The sequence below is a fragment of the Camellia sinensis genome, chromosome 11 (genome assembly GCF_055761805.1).
Source record: "Camellia sinensis isolate YWXY chromosome 11, ASM5576180v1, whole genome shotgun sequence".
In the NCBI taxonomy this organism is placed as follows: Eukaryota; Viridiplantae; Streptophyta; class Magnoliopsida; order Ericales; family Theaceae; genus Camellia; species Camellia sinensis.
The window spans coordinates 166,850,752-166,858,638 of record NC_138971.1 but is presented as its reverse complement, the minus strand read 5'-3'; positions in this window follow the sequence as shown (position 1 = coordinate 166,858,638).

The window sequence follows — 7,887 nt, the reverse complement described above, 5'->3', positions numbered from 1 at the left end:
GGTCGCCGACCTGAAATTCTCTTGGATTGACCTTCTTATTGTAAGCTCTAGCAAGTTGCTGCTGGTACGCTGCGAGCTGAATTGCAGCTTTTTCCCTTCTTTCTTCTAAGAGATCCAAATCTCGGGCTAGAAGTATGTCATTAGTCCCATTCTCTACTCCCTGGGTTCTAATACCTGGGATGCCGATCTCTAGTGGGATGACGGTGTAGACACCCCATTTTTTACCGTCCTCAAGACTTGGACGTCACCATTGGAACACTTGGTGATTACCCTTGTTTGTGTTCGTCTTGAGTTCCCGGAGGTCTCGGTTGCGCGCCTTGCCTCAAGACCTCTCGACTCGACCATGTTGTGTCTGGTTTTGTACCAAACACTTGTGTTTTGCCTTGGAGGGGCAGGGAATGCCTTGTGTGGCATCCCCACACATCACCGGCCATGGCTTGAGGCCACCGGCCAGTGATTTTATGCCATCGGCAATGTATATTGCCGGTCGGCACTCTTTGTTGCCGGTCGGCCATTTATTTTGCCAAAATGGCAATTTTGAATGGCCGATCACTGTTCATCTACTTTTAGTAGATATTTTGTGCCAGCTGTGATAGTTGGCACCCACTATGCTCCCCTTCATACACGTGTATGGAGGGATTTCCCTCTTGGATGGCTTGTCTTGGAAGCCTTACAAGAGGGAGTTATCTATAAGAGAGAGTCTCCTCTCTTGGATTTAGGGTTAGACAACATTTTTAGAGAGCTTTGATATTAGGGTTAGGAATTTGTATCTATTCCATCTCTATATTTCTCTCTTGAGCCTAGTGTGTGTGTTTTGTCTTACTTTTGCTCACAAGCACCCACCATCACACCATCCCTTGGAGCTGAGGCCTTTTGAGGGCTGTTTTGGAGGTTTTGAAGCTGGTTTGGAGCTGAAGAAGCTGCTGGAGCTTCATTTGTGAAGAAAGTCTTCAAGGGTAACAACTTTGCCCCTTTTTACCCCTTTCTTGCATTGTATTTTTGCCTACCTTACAACTATTTTTGTGTTTTGTGTATAACATAAAAACGTTCTGTTTTTAGGCCCTCTAAATAGTTTGTTTAGAGTGTTTTGTGGTTTGAGGTTGTTTGACCCCTCTTAAGCCTTGTAAGGCTCCATTTTGTGCCATTTTGTGTAAGCTCCGAGACCTTGGTGTTTGGGCCTCCTCACCACTGAAATCTTGAGGGATTTCAGACATGAGGATGGTGCCTTGAGGTCCCAATAAGGAGAGGGCCACCCCCTCTCCTTGTTGTCCTTGAAAAGGACCATTTTTGGCCTCTTGAGGGAGCACCTAGCTAAGCTTCATGTCGACCATGTCTTAGCTGATTTTTGTGCTTATTATGTCATAATATGCCTCTGTTTTTAGTTAGTTTTGGTACACCATGCATGCTTAGCATACCTACCTTGTAATGCCATGTTTAGGCCTTAACATGCCTTAGGTTGTAAACCATTGTTCTAGCATGTTTTAGGCCTAGCTTTGTGAAGCTTTTGTGCTTATTTTGCCATGTTTGAGGTCTGTCCTTAGTCATTTTGGTCGGCCATGACATGCATTATATGCCCCCTTTGCATTTTTGGTTTGTTGACCTTAAGTGTATGAATGTATAGCATGCATTCTTGCATTGATTTAGTGGTTTGGAACTATCCACCATGTCATTTCAGCCCACTTAGCATGCTCATATGCTTGCATTTCATGGCCCTTTTGATGCTTCAAAAGTTGATGTTTCATGCTTCATGTTTGTGCCATTGTGTAAGCCTTTAGGATTAGGTCATTTAGATGCCATCTAAGTGGTTCTTAAGGCTTACTTTTGCATGATTTGGGACTGTTTTGATTCAATTTGGTCATTTGCTTTATGAGTCATATGATCATGTTTTAGGTCCTTGGGCCTGGTTGCATGCATAGCTTGCATTGGTAGGTTGATTTGGAATCATTTCCTACATGTTTTCAAGGCTTATAATTCATGCCATGTGTCCATGTTATGCCTCTTTCAAGTGTGCTTGAGAGTTGCCCTTTTGTGCTTGAGTGTTAGCCCTTTAACATGTGCATGTATGTATGTGTGTTTAGTCCCCTTTTCATAGCACTTACGGCCACTGTTTGGGCCTAATTAGAGTTGTCTAAATCATGCTTAAGTCCATCCTTTGCTTGCTTGCATGCTTATCTTGCATGTTTGTTTGCATGCTCGTATGTACATCTTGCATTCTCATGTTGCATCCTTAACTCGCATGCCTAGGTTGCATTGCATCTAGTATGCATGTCTTGTTCCTTGATCTAGTGATAGGAATTGGGCTTTGGTTTGTTGGTTTGCGTTGCATTTGACATCAAAACGTGCACGCTTGGTCTCTTGGGCCATTACGCATTGGAATGCGCGATTGGTGGTCCGAGAACCAAGGACCATGTCCCTTTGAGTCATACACATGAAAAGGGGCTTGGTAGGTGCATACATTGCTTGAATTGCATTGCCATGCAAAGTCCTGTCCTCTGCTGCTGTCAAACAGGTTCTGCAGGCACTTTCTGCCGATCGACTACATAGAGTGCGGACCGGCAACCCATCGATGGCCGATGGATGCATTCTTGGCCGATGACCACCAGATCACAGCCGGTGATGATTCCTTCCAGCCGGTGGCATTCCCCAGTATCCAGAGAAGCAATTCTGAGACTTTGACAGTCTTCAGAGGAGTATAGCAAGGAAAACAGAGGCAGCTTGTGCATGGCAGTGTACTTCCGAGCAAGACCGAGCACGCATTGCATTAGGCTCTCTTCCCGAGGCGGTTTATCTGTTTTCCCTAGATTAGTTAATTTGCTTAGCTAATTAGATGGCCTGTAATATCTAATTAGCTTGTAGGTTAATTATCTGTAATATTTATTTGGTCCCTCCAAGCGAGGGCGAATCTGTAATAAGTGTGGGTGAGTGTGTGCATGCCTTCCAACCCCCACTTCTTTCTCCCTTTTACTTACCTGCTTTGATGGTTAGTAATAGGACATGTTTAATTTAGCATACCTTATACTATGCATGCGTGCATCATTCATCAGTATTGCATGCACCGGGCTCGGTACATCATGCTAACTGCATTTGTACTTCAATTCCAAATTGAATACGTGCATCAATTGATCGCATTTCACATGCCATGTTTAGGTTAGCCGAGCCTACTCTAATTGCATCTTGTATGTGTTGCATTAGTCAATTTGACATGAACTAGGACCATGCATGTTGGCTAACTAGTTTATTGTTTTAGCTCGGAGTACTCGGTAAGCTTTTATGCCTTAGCATATCGCATGTGTGTGAATGCTATCATGACAGCATGCATACCATGTGGCTAGATGCTTATGTGATAAACTGTTTGGATGCCTGTGGGTAAAGGTTGGATTGTCTGAGTTGGAAAAACTCGTTAAAATCCGTATTTTAGCCTACTTACGAGTAGCAAATTCCAAAACATTTTTTCAAAACAAACGGATATGCAATGCTTATTCCCAAATTAGGCAATCTAGTCTATACTTGTTTGCTGTGCGCATAACATAGTAATTCTAGACTAATAACTGGGATAAGAACATATAACGTTTTCAAAAACGGATATCACGCTTAGTAGAGGCCGATCTTCGAATCGGGCGAGAGGGGGTGCTCATAGCTGACCTTCCCTAATCGTACCCTAGCTCCCGAGCCGAGGCAACTCTGGTGATGACGGACATGTGGCCTTCGGCACTGAGTCAGGGTTTCCTAAATTCCCCCATAAATAATATTTAGGTGGCGACTCTGTATCTAGCAAAGCAGTCCATGTTTGGCACTTCTTTTCAAAAATCTGTTTCTCAAAACGATTTGCCGGATTTGGACTCTTTGGTTCAGATTAAGAACAGTGACACAAAATCGAGTCTGAACTGTAGTGAGGGCCCTCCCCACGCGGGCACGTCTACAGTTTCTGGCGACTTTGTTGGGGATTTAGAGAGCTTGACTCGAACTCGTAATATCCTGTTTTGATTTCATTTATATGTCTCTTTGCATTGCATGTGTATTGGTGCGCCTAGGACACCGTGTTTGCCATCTGCCATTCCTGAACGGTTTGCCAGAGGCTTGTCTTGTCAAGGCATGACCATAAGGCTGACCGGTTATGGGCTCTGACAATATGGGAACACAAACCTCGGTTCTACCGGGGCACCCTTTTCGACCATTCGACCTAGTGCATATCGAAATCCATAGTGACCATTCCAAACTAGGACAGGTTGCTTACCCGATATAGGTTGTTTGAAACTATTGCGTGCATAGTGAAACCCTAGCTCCTGACAAAATAGGACAGGGAAACCCTACCCCTTTATAGGGGTGTTTTGGCTCTCTTTACTTGCTATGTGCTTTTAGAGTGTATCTCTACAGGAAAGTACATACCAGTTTGCAAGATTGAGTATCAGGCCCGAGGGCACCAGTATCAGTGTTATTGAGAGATCAGTTATCTGCGGGTACCAAGTTTGATTTTGGGGACAGTGATTCTGCAGAACAGTGATCGGCAATAGAGTGCAGTTGTTCGGCTACACCTGTGGTTGATCTGTTTAGGCTGAAATACTGTTTGTTTTTCCTTTCAGTTCAGAGTATCCAGAGAATTGGTACAGAATAGCTAGTGTTCCCCTTTGATTGAGGCAAGACTTATGACGACGCAGAATTCAGAAGAGATTGTGGTTATGACAGCTACGCTAGATCAAGGGATCACCCCGCGGGATGAAACCAATGTTGATGTATCGCATCCGCCTAGGTCACCTGTCACACACCCAGTCTGGGCAACCCAGTTGTATCAGGCTCGTGAGCCCACCACCTTTGAATTGATAGGGATGATAGGTGATCTCCAGAGATCCGTGGCCGATCTGGCCTATGGAATGTCGACTTCGCCACCAACGGCACCGTATGCCTGGAATTTCATACCACAGGAGCCCCCGCTACTGGGGCGGATTGTGATAGAGCTCAGCCAGCCAGAGGTGGCTTCCAGCTACAGCCACGACATGTCAGCAACAACCGGGCTTCACTCTGAAGTAGTAACCCAAACCCCTAACCAGGCTGAGGCCAGAGATAAGAACAAAATGAAGGCAGAAGCCGATCCCATTGAACAACTACTGCGGACAGTCGAGGCTTTGAAGGCCGGGGGGATGAATAAGTAACAGATATCCGCAGTTGTGGCAAAAACTGTGGAGGATGCTTTCCCTACTCCACCTGAGGGTAGTTCAAGTCAGTCAGAAAATCGGGATAGGCCCCGTCATGCCAGAACAGTTCCTCCTATTCCCAGCCCTGCACCCGGGAAAGATCAGAAAGCCAAGGTGGCGCCTGCCGACCCTTTCGCTTGTGCGTCTAGTAAGAACGCTCAGACTTCAAAATACTTGCCCCAAGGGCGCAGGGTCTTTCATGCTCTCTACATGCCTCTGTCTAAGGCACTTCAGATCCTTGCCGAGAGGGGGCACCTTAAACCCTTGGAGCCTCGACCTCTCCTGAAGAATCTCCCTGCCACGCATGATGCTGCCCAGTACTGCGCGTACCACCAGCAGACAGGCCATGCAACCGACAATTGTTTCCGCCTCCGTCATGAGGTGCAAGATTTGATTGACAACGAGGTTATCCTCCCGCCCACCTCAGCCAAGTCCGTTACCACCCAGTTATTGGATTTTGAGGACACAGATACTGCAAGTATGTAATCAGAAAGTGAACCACCTGCGGGCGGCATTCGGTGTATTTTGGATGTGGCGTCTGGCACGCATTTTTGAGCATCTGTGAACGCTAGCTTTGTAAATTCTGGCTTGGGTATCGAGTCAGTCTTTTGTTTTGAGTCTGTCTCTTTATCTTGAGTCAGTCTTTTTGCTTAAGGGTCTGTCTTGTTGTATCGAGTCAGTCCCCTTTGTATAGAATACCAGGTGATTCCAGGGTTGTTGCCTCGAACACCGTTTTGTCTTTTAATTACCCGTTTTTATTTTTGAGTCTGTTTCTGCCGAGGGGCCAGTTATACCAACAAATCTGAATGAAACAGCTGTGGCTATCTCATTTTCATGCTTGCTTTCAGTGTAAGTTGGTTGTGCCAGAGGATTTGAATGGGCTGACAGTACATCTCGCCTGCTCTCCTGCGCGCCAAACTCATTGCATTAACCTAAGTTTTTCAAAAAACCCTTTTGAACACTGCGGTGATAAAAAAAGAAGAGGAAGGAATTCCTCTGGTTTTGCAAAACTTTGATCAATTTGAGAGAAAGAGAGGCATGCTAAGCCCTTAATGAATGAAACCATGCTTGTTAGCGTGAGTACTGGGAAGGACCATGGCTTGATCCAGATTGGTTCCACCCTATCTTCGGCGCAAGCGATTTGTCGCTTTCTTAAAAACTGTCAAAAACAAATGTTTTGCGCGGCCCTGTGAAGACCTGTGTGGAATCGCTCTTGAGATTGTGCAGCTTAGGATCGCTCTCAGCCTCAAGATTTAACCCGTCCTTTTTCGAACCTTGAACCCGTTCAGAAAGTTCAACGGTCAACCGCCATGTGAGGCCCGTGTGGCCAGTCTTGAAGCAGCCCTCGAGCAAGAGGCATCAAAGTCGAATCAAAAGATTAGATCTCACCAGAAGAAGCTCGTGGAGCAGCCATGATGGATTCTCCTACAAATCATTGCAACAGCCGTTCTCCTAGATACAGAGAGGCTTCAACTTCAAAAACCATTTGGCATGGACTTGTTACACTTTTACCCTTTGAGAGGCTCGCTAGGCCGAAAACCCGGAAGGGTGACCCAGGCAAAAGTTAGAGCAAGAGAAAAATACAAAAAAATGCAAAAGAAAAAGAGAAGAAATAAAATCAAAAAAAAGAGAAGAAAGAAAGAAAAAAAGAGAATGAAAAGATACAAAAAATCAAAAAAGAAGAACAAAAAAAGAAAATGAAAAGAAGCTTGCAAGGTCGAAAACCCGCATCGGGCACCTTGGCAAAAGTTAGAGCTTGAAAAGTGAAGGTTAAAATACCCGAGTGTACCTTAACCGGAACTACGTAAGGCTTGATTCCCATGTTTGGGATACGTAGGCAACTTCATCCTGAAGTCCAGCCCTCAACGCTTTCATAGCGCCTCAGTCCATGTAATGGTTTTGATTATTTTCGCCCTCCCCGAATCCGATAGTTCGGTTGTGACAATGGGATACATAGGCAACTTCGTCCCAAAGTCCAGTCGCTCAACACCTTCAAAGTGACTGTGTCCATATATTGGTTTTGACCATCTTCGTCTTCTCTGTATCTGAGAAAGTTCGGTCGTGATCATCACTGGTAAGGACTGTTTACAACATGCTGCGGCATCATCCAGACAAGGGGCAACTTTCCGTTGCCATGAGTCGCCGTTCAAACCAGGGGCAACTTTCCGTTGCCATCCACCCCTTTCAAGCCAGGGGCAATTTTCCATTGCCTCCGATCCGAGATTGCGCATCTCAAAGAGTAAGTTCCATGCTCGTTGAGCATTGACTGTTTGCAAAATAGTTTTTGAAAATTTTTACTGAGGTTGACTATTTTCTCGAAAACTATTCCATTTGCCAAAACTGGACCATTTTCTTGGACCCAAAAAGGAAAATTTTCAGTGCTTATAGTCTGACTTGCATGGTTTTCAAATCAAAAATCGAACAAGTACGTTAATCCGACTCCCATCTTGGTCAAAAATGTTGTAGTAGAAAACCAAAACAAAAAATGGTCAAAATGATGAACTAGGGGCACAGTTGAGTCAGGTGTTCTGTCTTTCCCTCGTCGTCAACATACTTGTCAGGAGGGCACTCTACCCACCAGAAGAAATAGCTGTGAGCTAACGGCGTTGGGCATGAACCCGCAACTTCCTATTCATTCATCAATCACCTTGGGGAGGGACGAAAAATGAGAGAATAAAGAATAGAGATGTGTAAGTTG